Source organism: Magnolia sinica, chromosome 9 (genome assembly GCF_029962835.1).
Source record: "Magnolia sinica isolate HGM2019 chromosome 9, MsV1, whole genome shotgun sequence".
Lineage (NCBI taxonomy): Eukaryota > Viridiplantae > Streptophyta > Magnoliopsida > Magnoliales > Magnoliaceae > Magnolia > Magnolia sinica.
Window position 1 is genome coordinate 12,097,997 of NC_080581.1, and position 17,724 is coordinate 12,115,720.

Here is a 17,724-nt window from a genome sequence, read left to right on the forward strand (position 1 = left end):
TAGACTTGGAACAAAATTGCGCGTTTCCATTTACCCACTCAGAATTTCTTCCCCTAGTGACCAACACATCCATAGAGGAACAACTGTCATTGTCTTTCTTTTCTCAACTGCTTCAAATGAAAGGCTCATATGACAGTTTTGACGTCAATGGTCTCCCTACCTTGTTGGGGCACAAAAAATGCATGAGTCAATAGGAGTTTAGTTTGTTGCGCATCAAGAATCCAAGATAGGTAGCCTTGCCCATTTCGCAACTCTCTCTCTCTCTCTCTCTCTCTCTCTCTCTCTCTCTCTCTCTCTCTCTCTCTCTCTCTATATATATATATATATATATATATATATATATATATATATATCTCTGGATCTCCTATTGCACAGCATTCTCCTATTTGTACGGCCCTCTCTATCATCCCTATCTTTGGAAAATCTGTTGTACATGAATAATGTTGCACGGGAATAGTGTTGCATGAATAGCGTTACACGGTGAATAGTGTTGCACGGACCCACGCAAAAGAGATATGTTGTGCGCACTCGCATAACAAGGTACACTGTATATAAGCGCAACAAGTGTCCCCACAACTCTATTTTTTGCAGTTTTGTGGATTCTTTTACAGTCTAACCTTCAATATATATATATATATATATATATATATATATATTCAACGAATGTCAGCTTGGAGCAAGGATCTCAGACATGTACAATCCTTTTGTCGCCTCAATGAATGTAAAACACGCCGAAATGCTAACAAAATTGCCATTGGATTACTTCTTTTTCACATCATTGTGTTGAATCATTGTACTTTGTTTTAGAATCAAGGAAAATACGAGAATGTAAACGAACCTAAAATTAATGAAATCTATAATGATAAATGTTCTTCTATTTTCTTCATTATTATTGAATGATAATTCCACTATCAAACTACATTTCGTTTCTTGTCGAAACAACCATGGCACATATTATTTACAAGACTCTCGTAAGACTCTGTAAGGGAATTCAACAGAATTAGGGCTTAGTCTTCCTCACCGATTGTCACTTCTACACATGTCAATTTGCAAAATAACTAATTAAATGTGTCGATGTGCTCATTAATATAAAACCCCTTCGATATCTTCATATTATAAAATTACTTCTTCAATAACAAACAATTTGATAGAGATTTAATCATGTATAAACCTTCTAATTTCTTGGAAAACCCTGTGGTGGTCTTCTGATCAATTACATTATAAAGGACCTCGTCGAATATGCATAATTGAATCGAGATTCGCACTCTCATGTAGTTCTTCCCAATCTCCATCATTCATAATCGCAGGATGCTTCACTAAACCAAGAAGTGTCCATTGTTATCATTGTTGAACTAGAAGTCCTCTCAGGTCCTTACTCTTACTCCGGTGGTAGACTCTCAGGAGTTTCAACACTTGGTCAAGGGTTCGAGTGCCCATAGGTGGTGAAATCCCATTACGGCGTGAGTGTGAGGGGATGTGTGTGCATGTGTTTTAAATAAATAAATAAAAATTTAAATAAATAAGTATTAAAAAAAAAAAAAAAACTAGAAGTCCTCTCATCTTCACCTTTCATAGTTCAAAATAATTTTTACCGGGACTGAGGAAACAAACTTTAAATTCGAATCAAATTAACAAGCAAAAGATAAACGCAATAAAGTATGCACAAGAATACACAATTTTACGTGAAAAATCATTATGGGGAAAAAACCACGGTACAAAGCAACAAAAAAATCCACTGTAAAGAATTAATTACAAGAGATAGATAAACTTACATATGTGAAATCCTTCAAAAAACCATAGCCTCCCTTCAAAATCCTCTTAGAAATATTTAAGCTCTCCTAATCATAACTTAATCCCACATTCCACCCATATTTATATCATAACACCCAAAATTGAAAACAATCCGGGCAATTACATAAAATCACGTGTGATGTTGATATAAGCATCGATTGATTAGTCCTCCATCGATCAAGCACAACATGTTTGAGCGATCAAACATGTTCAAAAGTGACCAAAGAATTTACAAGTATTTTCCAAATATTATTGATCAATCAACCCATAAGTTCAATAGATCAAGATTATCCAAAAAACTAATCTATTAAATCCGAGATTCACTCTAGTCGATTGAGTCCTGTCCAAAAACCAATTCATTAAATCCAGGGTTCAATCTGGTTGATTAACCCCTTGTTTATGACATATTGAAGACATCCAGGCAACACAATCAAACCCTAAACATTAAAAACTTCGTAGAGGTTGCATAAGTTCAGAATCATTCTGGTATTTGTGTCTTGCTACCGGCCAAATGACCGTATGAACAGGTTGGATGGTGGTCTACTTGAGCTCTGGATCTTTTTTTATTCTTTTCTTTTTTGGTTAGCCTTGTTAGTACACCCCACTGTCAGTTCACACTTCACTGTTAGCCACCATCAAGCTTTGGATCTACCTCATTTTTTAGCTCGTGCCCTAAAGTGAGAGGGCAGAATGAATGAACGGCGTGGATGAAACAGATACATAACGGTGGGCCCCACAAAACTTGAACCACGTCTTACTTTACTCCAAGACATGCCAGTAATCAGCGTCTCCGTCGAGTGTCCTCTCATGCCATGTTTCATTGGAACTGTCTTTCTCAGGGGCATGTGCTGGCAAGGATTTAAATGGCTACGTGTCTGTCAGAAATCCAAGCAAACCAGTGCGACAAATGCATGTAATATATGGTTGTTGGCATTGTAGATGGTGGCAATATCACGTACGTACTTTTGAACTGTGTGGGGCCCACCCATGATGACAGGCCAATGATAATTCAGATGATCCGAACTCAGGTGGGGACAGAGCATGAGGAGAAATGTACAATCACACCTAGATATCTATATATTCACGTGGTGTGGCCCACCTTTGTTTTGTAACGGCCTAAGGTTTGGTGCATCCTTCCTCCCAAAGGGGCTTGTGCGTGTGCACGTGCTAGTGTGCACACGTATATATAATTTGAAATCATGCCTAGAACATATAAAAACAGTTGGTGAGGCCCACCTAAGTTTTAGATATGGTTGAGATTTGGTGTGACTGCTTATATAAGTGGGAAACACATGGTGAATGGATTAGATGTCTTAACCGCATCTCAATATGCCCCGTAAAAAATCACAAAAGTTTCAATGGATGAATATCCACTCTCAATTACTGTCTATATTATGGTCACCTAAGTCATAAATTGGCCTTATTTTAGATCCATGGCCACCATGGAAGGGTGTATATGATTGATGAGGTGGATGTCCAACATAAACCATAGTGGGGCTCACACAGCTCAACCTCACAATATATATATATATATATATATATATATATATATATATATAGATAGAGAGAGAGAGAGAATAATGGTGGCCCCACACAAAATCCTTGCACAAGATCTTTCAACGGAAGGCTTTTGCGTGAACTCTACTTGTAATTTCAAGAGTGTTTCAGTGAGTGTAGTAGAAAGTTTTTTTTTTTTTTTTGAAGACTCTCTCTCTCTCAATACAGCTGAATCTCAGCCACTCTCCTCATCTTATGGCTTACATGAAGGCTCGTAAATAAATTCCTTACGGTGTGGTTTGCAGGAGACCATTATATATATATATATATATATATATATATATATATATATATATATATATATATATATATATATATATATATATATATATATATATATAGAGAGAGAGAGAGAGAGAGAGAGAGAGATAAATTCTTACTACTTTTAGTCGGTACGCATCTCTCATGAGTGCAAAATTCGAACTGTTTATATTATGTTGCATCTATGAACCTTTATGGCCCAACTTTTACCCTAATCCAAAATTCTAGTATACTGCAACGAAAGAGAGACAAATCAATGGAGAAAATTATTTCCTTTTACCATGCCCATAAGAGTTTTCAATAAAAGAAAAGGTTGGCCTCAAGGGTTTCATGGGATGCTACATCACATGGCTGGTTTTGAATTTGGGTTCATATCACTGAAGATGAGTTCTCAAAAAGTTCTCACAACAACCCAAGAGAATTGGTACCCAGATCTTTAAAAGGAAAAGACCTAATGAGGTGAGCACATTCTAAGCTTAGAATGCATACAACCATAAGATTTAAATCCAGTGGTTGCTCATAAATGGACTTATAGAGAGGGCTCTTTTAAAGAAGAGCTTATGCTTTTTAAGAATTAACTTGTAATCTCAAAAATACTCTCTTGAGAGTCAGTTCTCATGAAAACTTGGTAAAAACTTGTGACATGTGATGTAGGCATAAAATCCGGACCGTTCATTAGATGACTCACCTCGTGAAATCCCAGAGCTACCTTTTTTGCATGATAAAAATATTAGGTTGGATGTAGCAAAGTGAAAAGTCTCTGACCCTCGATTTGCTTCTCACTTTGCTATTTAGGCAATGCTTTGAACTCCCCTCTTTCCTCTACACGCTTGCATCATTATGTACTGACATTGATGAGATCCACCCGTCCATCAGGTGCGGCACCCTGTGTTTGTATAGAATGCCAATGATCAGACCGATTGAAACATCAGGTGGGCCACACTGAACAGTTGAAATAGGACGTTTCACCACTAAAATCATCCAAATTGTGTCTGGTTCACCGTCTACATGCCATCCAATCCACTCATCTGACGTCTCGTTCCAGAATGAATGCTTCTCATAAACTCAAGACATTCCAAACTCACGTGGGCCACACAAAGGGAATTTAAAATTTTTAAACATGATTTTACACCTTCCCTTAAGCATGCCCCCATATAAGTCTTGGATTGGCTGATTTTAATGATCCATGGTGAAAAAGATGCAGTGCACCTGATAGACGGCTTGGATCAAGGTGGGCTCTACGCACACTATTTGTAAGATGGGCTTATTCTACCAGCATCTGCTGATGAGCTGACTTGGGATTGAATCCTCTCCCAAACATTTGTTTCGGTTGATAAGATAACTGATATTTGTGCCCACTGTATTCTTTTCATGACATTCGACCTATGATTAGGGTTGTCCTGCCGTGAAAGCTGAAGGCAGTCTATTTCTGGTCAATCTAACCACCGCGTGGGCCATCATGTGAATTTGAAAATATTTGAATGATTGGTCATCCATTGTTTTTATTATGGTGCGGCCTAATATATTGTGTATATATGATCTCCAAATTATAATGAAAAACCATGCCTATAAAATAATTAGGTGGTCCATACCATAAAAAACAATGAACAACCTTTTAAAAAAATTCTAAATTCAAGTGGTCCCACACGATGGTTTATACAGCTTTTTCTTTTAGCATACAACAGAGATTAGTGAGCCCCACACGCTACACTTGTAGAATAAGCTTATTTTAGAGGGATTGAGAAAGAATCGTGAGATATATATATATATATATATATATATATATATATATATAGAGAGAGAGAGAGAGAGAGAGAGAGAGAGAGAGATTGATGATTCAAACTAGATACTCTTTCTCAAGTTAATATATGAGCAGCCCTTATATTTTAGAGGGATTTTGATGCTTCAAACTAGGTACTCTTTCTCATGCTGATATATGAGCCGCCCTTATATTTAAATCCTACAATATCAATCAACTTTCTAATTTTCTAATTTATGGGGTTTTTTTTTTTTTTTTTTTAAATCTCTTGACTTCAATAGGTGTATCATGCCTTTTATAAGTAGAGTTGGGCATCAAGTCAAGTTAGACCAGGTAAGGGCTAACCAAACTTGACCTGATTTTGAAATAGATCTTACCCAAACTTGACCTGACTCGATACCGAGTCTAGAATGCTCGACCCAATCCGAGTCTAGATCTGACCTCAACTAACCTAGACCGAGTTCGACCCAATCAAATGTACCGAGTCGGGTCGAGTTAGCACCAAGTCGGGTCGGGTCCAGCTAGTATCCACGGGCTGAAATCACAACTCAGAATCTAAGTGCACCTACCGGAATTGTAGTCTCTCCATCAGCTATGTGGCATCTCATATTTGAAACGTCAAATCTAATTTATTTATTTTTATTTTTTTTTTTTTTTACGTATGAGTAGGGTTTCAGATCAAGTCAAGTCAATACCGAGTTAGTTTTTTAGTCAAGTTGAGTCAAGTTACTAGGTGACCTGAACTCAACTCGATTTGAGTTCGAATTGGACTAAGTCCACTCGGTTCAAATCGACTAACCCTCTCGGTTCGAGCTAAGTTGAGTTTGAATGAATTGGACGAGTCTTATCATCCGACTCAAGTCGAGTCGTCCCATGCCCAACTCTATTTGTAAGTGATAAGCATTGGAGGCGTGTATTCGGTCAAGTCAAGCTCAAGTCAATGACTATGGATCCCACTTTGATGTGTGTGTTATATATTGAAGGTATTCATTTATTTTTATAACTCATTTTAGGACGTAGGCTAAAAAATGAAACAATCCGAAATCAAAATCTTAGGCAGACCACACTATAGGAAACAGTGGTAAATGATCATTAAAAGCTTCTTGTGGGCCACAAAAGTTTTCGGTCAAACTAATATTTGTATTTTTCATTCATCAGGCCTGTTTAATGTTATAAGCAAGTTGCATGGCAAATAAACATTATGACGGGCCTTAAGAGATTTCTATTGGCAGGCATTTAATCACCATTATTCCCAAGGTGCAGTCCACCTGAGATTTGGATCTACTTCAATTTTGGAGCCATACTAAAAATAAGACGAAAAAACGTATAGAAAGCGAGAACACAAAACCCATACATCAAAATGCACAATCTTAATTTAGTTGCGGCATCAGGTTCGAAACACTCTGTTTGGATAGGGACCCAATGATCAGACCGATTGAAACCTCAGGTGGGCACACCGAACAGTTGAAATAGGAGGTTTCACCACTAAAATCATCCAAATTGTGTCTGGGTTCCGTCTATATGCCATCCAATCCACTCATCAGACGTCTCGCACCAGAATGAATGATTCTCATAGACTCAAGACATTCCAAACTCACGTGGGCCACATAAAGGGAATTTAGAGTTTTTAAACATGATTTTACACATTCCCTTAAGTATGCCCTCACATAAGTCTTGGATTAGGCTGATTTTTAAGATCTATGGTGAAAACGATGCAGTGCACCTGATAGACGGCTTGGATCAAGGTGGGCTCTACGCATACCATTTGTAAGATAGGCTTATTCGACAAGGATCGGCTGACATGCTGACTTGGGTAAGATAACTAATGTTTATGGCCCACCGTATTCTTTTCATGATATTTGACTTGTCTATCAGGGTTGTCCTATCATGGAACCTGAATGTAGTCTAATTCACGTCAATCTAACCACCATGTGGGCCATCACGTGAATTTGAAAGTATTTGGATGGTTGGTTATTCCTTTTTCTTTTTTTTTGTTTTTTATGGTGCAACCTGATATATTATGTATATGTGATCTCGAAATTATAATGGAAAATCATGCCTATAAAATAATTAGGTGGTCCACACCATAGAAAATAATGAACAACCTTTTAAAAAAACATCTAAATTCAAGTGGTCCCACGTGACGGTTTGTATAGCTTATTTTTTGAGCATACAACACAAATTAGAGAGCCCCACACGCTACACTTGTAGAATAAGCTTATTTTACACACACACACACACACACACACACAGAGAGAGAGAGAGAGAGAGAGAGAGAGAGAGAGAGAGAGAGAGATTGATGCTTCAAATTAAATACTCTTTCTTGGTTCATATATATGAGCAGCCCTTATATTTAAATCCTACAATTTGGATCAACTTTCTAATTTTTTAATTTATGTGTTTTTTGGATTTTTTTTAAATCTTTTGACTCTGAGAAGTGTGTCATGCCTTTTGTAAGTAGAGTTGGGCATCGAGTCGAGTCAGACCAAGATAGGGCTGACCTGACTCGACCCAATTTTGAAATAGACATGACCCAAGCTCAGCCTGACTTGGAACCGAGTTCAGCATGCTTGACCCGATCCGAGTCTAGATCTAACTTGGACTAACCCGGACCGAGTTCGACCCAGACACAGGTACCAAGTCGGGTCGAGTGCGGCTAGTATCCACAGGCCGAAATCACAGCTCAAAACCTAAGTGCACCCTGCCAGAATTGCAACCTCTCCATCAGCAACATGGCATCTCATATCTGAAACGTCAAATCTATATATATATATATATATATATATATATATATATATATATATATATATATATATATATATATATATATATATAAGAGTCAGGTTTCGAATTGAGTCAAATCAATACCAAGTCAGGTTTTGTGGTCAAGTCAAGTCAAGTTACCAGGTGACCCAAACTCAACTCAGTTTGAGTTTCGATCGGACGAAGTATACTCGGTTTGGATAGACTAAACCTCTCAGTTCGAGTCGAGTTGAGTCTGAATGAGTCAGACGAGTCTTGTCATCCAACTCGAATTTAGTCGTTCTATGCCTAGCTCCAATTGTTGTAAGTGATAAGCGTTGAGAGCGTGTATTCAGTCAAGTCGACTTAGGTCAATGACTGTGTCCCACCTTGATGTTTGTGTTGTATATCGAAGCTACCCATCCATTTTTCTAGCTCATACTACAACGTGGGCTAAAATATGAAATAGACTGAAATCAAAATCTCAAGTGGACCACACCATAGGAAACAATGGTGAAGGATTATTAAAAACTTCTTCTGAGCTACAAAAGTTTAAGATCAAACTGATATTTGTATTTTTCATCTATCAAGGTCTGTTTGACCATATAAACAAGTTGGATGGCAAATAAACATTACATTGAGCCTTAAGAAGTTTCTAACGGTAGGCATTCAATCACCATTCTTCCCTAGGTGCAGTCCACCTGAGATTTTGATCTACTTGAGTTTTGGCCCCACACCAAAAATAGGCTAGAAAAACATATAAAAAGCGTGAACACACAACCCATACATCAAAATACACTCTTAATTTAGTTGCTTAGACAATTATTTCAAATTTACTCTTCTTTTTAAGGTTGACTTATGAGCAACCCTTATATTTAAATCCAACGGTCCCAATAATCTTTCCTTTTTTTCTTCTTTTTTTTCTAATTTATGATTTATGTTTTTTCAAGTCCAACGGATGTGTTGCCCTTGGTAAGTAAGCGGTTAGCGCAGGCTGCGCCGATTCAGTCAGGTCAAATCTGATAGAGTTCCGTAGGTAAGACCATGGGGCCCACCTTAATGTATGTGTTGTATATCACACAATCCAGATGATTTTCCAGCTCATTTTGAAAAATGAGCCCAAAACTAACCTAGATCTAAATCTCAAGTGGACCACACCACAGGAAATAGTGGTGATTGACCGTTAAAAATTCCTTGTGAGCCACAAAAATTTTGAATCAAGCTGATATTTACTTTCCCTGATGTCTGTTTGGCCTTCTCAACATGTTAGATGGCAAATAAACATTATGGTGGGCCTTAGGAAGTTTTAATGGTAGGCATTCAATCACCACAGTTTCTTATAGTGTGGTCCACTGAGATTTATATCTGCTTCAATTTTTTGCCCAAACACCCTAAAATGAGATGGAAAAACAGAAGAACGGCATGGATATACAGTGCATACATCAAGGTGGGCCATAGTCACGATCTGACCGAACTTGGTCAAGTGGCCACCTGACCGTAATCTGCACAGTTAAGTTGCCTAAACAAATATTTCAAATTAAATACTCTCCTTTCTTAGGTTGATTTATGAGCAACCCTTATATTTAAATCCAACGGTCATAATCATCTTTCTATTTTTCTAATTTATAGGTTTTTTAAAAAAAATCTTTTTACTCCAGTGGGCGTGTGCCTTCTGTAAGCAGGTGGTGGGCGCTGGCGGCGCGGACTCAGTCAGGATGGGAGCTGACCAAGTTCGGTCAGATCGTGACAATGGGGCCTACCATGATATGTGTGTTTTATATCCACGCCGTCCATCCATTTTTTCAGATAAATAGTACAGAGGGCCTTGGGAAGTTTTTAATGATAGGCGTTCAATCACCACTGTTTCTTATGGCGTGTTTCACCTGAGATTTAGTTATATTTCAGTTTTGGTCTCATGCACTGAAATGATTTGGAAAAACGGATGGACGGTGTGGATATACAATGAGAACATCAAGGTGGGCCCTACGGTCGCAACCTGACCAAACACGGTCAGGTCCTGACGTGACTGAATCCACACCCTTAATTTAGTTGCCTAGACAGAGATTTCAAATTAAATACTCCTCTTTCTTAGTTAGGTTGATTTACGAGCAGCCCTTATATTTAAAACCTACGGTCTCGATCATCTATCTATTTTTCTCATTTATGGTTTTATTTCTTAAATTCTGACAGGTCCGTACGATGATTCGCCTCTTGTGAGTAAGACGCGGACGCGGATTGCGTCCTACCCCCGCCCGGACGGTCATCGGTCCGGGCAGGGCTCTGTGGGGCCCACAGTGATGTAAGTATTTTATCCACGCCGTTAATCGCTTTTATCAGATCATTTTAATTTATGATATTAGAAATGAATAAGTTGTACAATTCCAATGGACCACACCAAAGGAAGCTGCAGTGATAATGACAACCACTGTTGAAACCATTCTAAGGGCCACCGTCAATTTTTATTATTTTTTATCATCCAACCTATTAATAAGGTCATGAAGACGTGGATGAAGTGAAAAAATAAATATCAACTTGATCCGAAACTTCTCCAGCTCCCAATAAGTTTTTACTGGTGGACGTTCAATCCCCAATTTGTAGTCCACTTAAACCTTTACCTATCTCATTTTTTGGATCATATCTTAAAATGATCTAAGAAAAACGATTAACGGAGTGGATAAAACACTTAAATCACGATGGGCCCCACAGATCCCTGCCCGGACGGATTACTGTCCGGGCGGGGGTAGGACGCAATCCGCGTCCGTAAGTCGCAAGCACCAGCCGCGTTGAGGAAGCTTTCTCATTCGCACAATATAACACACGATATCTGTGGGGTCTACCATGCAAAGTGTGTGGCATCCAATCCGTCCATCAGATAAGCCCTTTTTCTATCATACAAATGGGTCAAAAATCCAACAGACCAACAATTCAAGTGGGCCACAACACATGGAAAAACAGAAATAGTATGGGATGCATCTTTTTTCGAGATACCTTGAACATAATGCGCCTAATTCGATGGACGGTTTGGATTGTATACTACGACATATATATATATATATATATATATATATATATATATATAAATGGAATCCACAGGGCTTGGGTTTGGTGCATGCAGCGATGTACACCTACTAGACCGATGTCCTGTCGGGAAGCGAAAGCGGATTGACTGGTGTACCCTGCATCAGCTATATAGCTGCTGTATCGACATCAGCAAGCTCTGTGAGTCAAATCATGAGATATGTGTTAAATCCCAACCGCCCATCAATTTGGCAAGTTCGTCTTATGGATTGATCCGAAAACTAAGACGTATCAAAAGATCAATTGGATCACACTACCAAAAACAAAGGGGGATTGAACATCTACCTTTGAAACTCTTTTGGGGTCCATAGAAGTTTCGAATTAATATGAATTTTCTTTTCCTCTTTATCCATATATTTTTTACTTTATTAGTAGACTGAATGGAAAATAAAAGGTTTTTAATAGTGGAAATCATTATCATCGTGGCTATTTTTGGTGTGGTCCATTTGAGTTTTAGGTATGATTGGGTTTTTTTTCTAGTACTCTAAATTCATCTTAAAAAATGGATGAATAGTATAAATATAATAAATACATCATTGGCGGGCTCATATAACTTTGATCTCATTTCAACCGTCCGTAAAAATCGAAGCTCGAGGCGTGTCAGCGCTCGTCTTGGCACGACACGTATCCACGGCAGTTATATAGATGCTGTGTGGTACACCAGCCAATCCGCTTCCTGGCCGCAGTGGCCGCACGCGTGTTACGCGGCAGGTTACTAAGCGGATTGCGTAGTGGTGTGCCACCGACCTGCTGGTGGAAACGGATTGGCTACTCCCCTGCCACCAGCTCAGTTGCTGGTGGTCGGTGCTCAATGGGCCCGACCATGATATATGTGTTTCATCCATTATGTTCATCCATTTTTTAAGATAATGTCATGGCTTGATCCCAAGCATGAGAGGAATATAAATCTTAGGCGGACCACATCAAATGAAAACAATAATGATTGGATATCCACCATTAAAATCTTCCCAAGGCCCACCATAATGTGTATTTGACATCCAATTTGTTGATTAGGTGATACAGTTCCAGATGAAGACCAGCTTGATTCAAAACTTGTATTGCCCCCAAAATGTTTTTAATGGTTAACCCTCATTTAACACTGTTTCCTATAATGTGGTCTACTTGAGATTTAGATATACCTCATTTTTGGACTCATAACGTAAAATAATCTATAAAAAGAGATAGACGACATGGATGAAAAACGTACATCATGGTGGGGCCCACATAGCACTGACTACCAGCCTTTGGTTGGTGGCAGGGGGAGTAGCCAATCCGTTTACACCAGCTCCATGGCCGGTGGTCAGTGATCTGTGGGCTCCACCATGATGTATGTGTTTCATCCATTATGTTCATCCATTTTTTAAGATCATGTTACGGCTTGATCCCAACATGAGAGGAATATAAATCTCATGTTGACCACACCAAATGAAAACAATAGCAATTGGATATTCACCATTAAAATCTTCCCAGGGTCCACTATACTGTGTATTTGACTTCCAATCTGTTGATTAGGTCATACAGTCCCAAATGAAGAGAAAAAACAAAAATCAGCTCGATCCAAAAGTTTTATTGCCCCCAAAATGTTTTTAATGGTCGACCCTCATTCAACACTGTTTCCTGTAATGAGGTCCACTTGAGATTTGGATATACCTCATTTTTGGACTCATACCGTAAAATGATCTGTAAATATAGATAGACAGCGTGGATGAAACACATACATCATGGTGGGGCCCACATAGCACCGACCACCAGCCATTGGGAACAGATTTGACCTCCAATCTATTGATTAGGTCATACAGTCCCAGATGAAGATCAGCTTGATCCAAAACAAAGATCAGCTTGATCTAAAACTTTTATTGCCCCCAAATTGTTTTTAATGGTCGACCCTCATTCAACACCGTTTCCTATAATGTGGCCCACTTGAGATTTGGATATACCTCATTTTCGGACTCATACCATAAAATGATCTGTAAAAATAGATAGACGGCGTGAATGAAACACACACATCATGGTGGGGCCCACATAGCATCGACTACCAACCTTTGGGAGGCTGGTAGTCGGTGCTATGTGGGCCCGACCATGATGCATGTGTTTCATCCATTACATTCATCCATTTTTAAAGATCATGTTATGGCTTGATCCCAAACATGAGAGGAATATAAATCTCAGGTGGACCACACCAAATGAAAACAATAGCAATTGGATATCCACCATTAAAATCCTCCCAGGGCCCACTATATTGTGTATTTGACATCCAATCTGTTGATTAGGTCATATAGTCCCAAATGCGGAGAAAATACAGAGATCAGCTTGATCCAAAACTTTTATTGCCCCCAAAATGTTTTTAATGGTCAACCCTCATTCAACACTGTTTCCTGTAATGAGGTCCACTTGAGATTTCGATATACCTCATTTTTGGACTCATAGCATAAAATGATTTGTAAAAATAGATAGACGGTGTGGATGAAACACATACATCATGGTGGGGCCCACATAGAACTAACCACCAGCCATTGGCTAGTGGCAGGGCGAGTAGCCAATCCGTCTCCGTGGCTGATGGTCGATGCTCTATGGGCCCACCATGATGTATGTGTTTCATCCATTATGTTCATCCATTTTTAAAGATTATGTTATGGCTTGATCCCAAACATGAGAGGAATATAAATATCAGGTGGACCACACCAAATGAAAACAATAGCGATTGAATATCCACCATTAAAACCTTCCCAAGGCCTACTATACTATGCATTTGACATCCAATCTGTTAATTAGGTCATATAGTCCCAAATGAAGAGAAAAAACAAAGATTAGCTTGATCCAAAACTTTTATTGCCCCTAGAATGTTTTTAATGGTCGACCCTCATTCAACACTGTTTCCTGTAATGAGGTCCGCTTGAGATTTGAATATACTTCATTTTTGGACTCATACTGTAAAATGATCTGTAAAAATAGATAGACGGCGTGGATGAAACACAAACATCATGGTGGGGCCCACATAGCAGCAGGGAGAGTAGCCAATCCGTCTCCGTGGCTGGTGGTCGGTGCTCTATGGCCCCCCCTGATTTATATGTTTCATCCATTTTAAAAAATCATGTTATGGCTTGATCCCAAACATGAGAGGAATATAAATCTTGGTGAACCACACCAAATGAAAACAATAGCGATTGGATATCCACCATTAAAATCTTCCCAGGGCCCACTATATTATGTATTTGACATCCAATCTGTTGATTAGGTCATACAGTCCCAGATGAAGAGAAAAACAAAGATCAGCTTGAACCAGAACTTTTATTGCTCCCAAAATGTTTTTAATGGTCGGCCCTCATTCAACATTGTTTCCCTGTAATGTGGTCCACTTGAGATTTGGATATACCTCATTTTTTGACTCATACCGTAAAATTACCCGCAAAAATAGATAGACGGCGTGAATGAAACACATACATCATGGTGGGCCCACAAAACACTGACCACCCGCCATTGGCTGGGGTCAAGGGGAGTAGCCAATCCGTTTCCCTGGTGGTGTGTTAACGTCACCAACTTATGTGGGCCCCACCATGTTGTATGTGGACGGAAGCGGATTGGCTGGTGAACCACACACTAGCTATATAGCTTGTGTATTAATGTCAACAAGTTATGTGGGTCCCATCATGATGTATGTATTATATCCAAACCGTCCATTCATTTGGCGAGCTCGTCCTAATGCTTGAGAAGAAAAATAAGATAATGTAACCACACTTGCAAAAGCAGTGGGGGATTAAATGTCTACCATTGAAACTCTCATTAGGGTCACAGAAAAACTCTTTTAAGGTCACAGCAATTTTAGACCAATATGAAGACAAAAAAAAAAATTCCTCTCATACAGTTATTTGTGACCTTGTGAAAAGATTGGATGGAAAATAAACGTTAGGGTGGGCCCCAGGAAATTTTGTAACTGTGAAAGTCATTATAACTGCTGCTATTTGTCGTGTGGTCCACTTGATCTTTGGATATGATTCATTTTTTCTCGGATAATGTTCTAAAATGATCTCTTAAAATGGATGAACTATGTGGATATAATAAATACATCACTGTCTGGCCATGTAATTTTGATCTCATTTGAATGGTTCGTACAACTCGGAGCTCGATGAGCGTCGGCGCTTGTCTTCGCACGACACGTATCTGGGTGTGTGGTACACAAGCCAACCCGCTTCCGCGTCAGCGCTCGTCTTCGCACGACACGTACCTACACCAGCTATATAGCTGGTGTACACCAGCTAATCCGCTTCCCTAAAATCCTTGAAATTTCTACACTTTCTATAGATGGCCCAAAAACCAATAGCTAAGTTAGACGGTACATATTCATTCATCAGAAACGAGCTAACTGATCAAAGGTTGAAATATTCCAATCTCATATTTTCTTTTTATTTGTTTATTTATGTATTTAGGGCAGTTGTATCAATTACTGACACTTACAATATCCAACGGTGAATCCTGTAACAATACACCGGGATTTATTGTAGCAAACCTCCAAGGCGAATAGGCGAATGACAGCCGTCCGTATAAGGATGCTTCGGTGACGAATCACTCCATCAGACCATCTGTTAGACTCCATCTCATTTGTAGGAAAATCCCATCCGTCCAACAAAAATAAAAACCTTAGCTGTCTACCATAAGAAGAAATAACAGCATTAAAATCCCCTCATAGCAATGAGATTCAGGGATAAATTCCCAAGGGCCTGTTTGGACGGGCAGATTGGAAGGGATTGGAAGGTAAATCCCATGATTGGCCGGGCATGCCAAACAGACTCGGTGATATGAACCTAGGATATAGCAATACCATGGGATTGCCAGCAATCCACTGACATGACCATCATTACCTTAAAATCCATCCAATCCACACTAATCCCGTTCAATTTTGCCTGGGACGTGTTTGGTTCAACGGATTGGAAGGGATTGGAAGGTGCAATCCCGGGATTGGCCGGGTGTGCCAAACAGACTCGGTGATTTGATCCCGGGATATAGCAATCCCATGGATCTTGCACCAATCCATGGACACAGCCATCATTACCTTGAAACTGATGCGATCCACCCTAATACCATTCAATCCCTTCCAATCCGCCGGGCCAAACACGCCCTAAATGGACTCATCATAAGATGTCCAGGTGGGGGGTCCTATCATGGATGGGCCATTGCTATGAAATTTCCTCAACCCAAAGATCTTAACCGTCTATTTAGTGGCCACGAAATAGACGTATGAGCAATGGTCTAAATTAAATTGGAAAAGAAAACGAATCCTTGGCGATGTGAATTGACAGGAATCGGATTGCGTCCTACCCCGCCTGTCTCTAGCCACGAACGGGCAGTTCTGTGTGGGGGCCCACCGTGATGTATCTGTTTATCCATGCCGGCCATCCATTTTTTTTTTCAGATCATTTTAAGGTACAAACCCCAAAAATGAGGCAGATCCAACCCTCAAGTTGATCACACCAAATCAAAAGCTTGGGTTGCATTAAATGCAAGAGTCATCTGTGGTGTGGTTGGGTTGAGCGTTGGATCTTCCTCATTTTTGGCTGAATACCTTAAAATGATATGAGAAAAGGAATAGACAGAGTGGATAAACAGAAACATCATAGTGGGGCCCACATATCCACTTCCGAAATGACCAAGGGTTAGGTGTTATGTAATTAATTCCTTGTGAGTCTCTATCCAGAATTAAAGCTCAATAGTCAACAAAGTCTCTACACTTTTAAATTCCATTAAAAAAGAGGTCCCAACATAGATAGCTAGGATCATTTACTTCACCAGACTTTTAGGGCATGGTCCATGCATATTGCAAGTGATGGGCCCCACATTTCATTACCCAGAAATGACCTATACTTACTCAAAGGTGCAGGCTGTGTATCACATCATATAATTATTTTTACCAAAAAAAACTCAATATGGGAGATCTTAGCTGTCCATTGGTGACCTTTTATTCTCTCTTTTTTTTTTTTTCTCTTGCTAATCTGTTTGTACCTCTCACTTATTCAATGAACTGGATCTTCCTATTAGAGATTGTTAAGGCATTGATCATAATCAATTATATATAGCAGGGGTTAAATGCATCTACCAAAAATGATAACATGCTGCTAATGAAAAAGTATTATGTGCGTATATGAGATGTGGAGCTTAAAAAGAACTAAAAAAGCGTCATTTCCTATAGAGAAATCTTATCATTGTAAGTTTCACATTGACACACACTCATAGTGCTTTTTTATTGGCTCTACGTCATCAGTAGATAGAGCGCATCTACATCCCTACTCATTCAATCTACATCCCGAATTGTGGGTCCCGTTAGACAAACCATATGAATTATTAGATGCAGAACCTGGTTAGAGGCTAGGCAAGGAAGGTTTTGATGAATCATCACCCATAATACCTCTATGGTGGCAATGTCTGTGACAAGACTCCATATGTGGACCACACCATCTAGGACACCGAGCTGCTAGTATACTGAGATGTGTGTACCCATATTACACATCAGCTAGGATATAGAGATGTGTGATACCAGGCCTAGT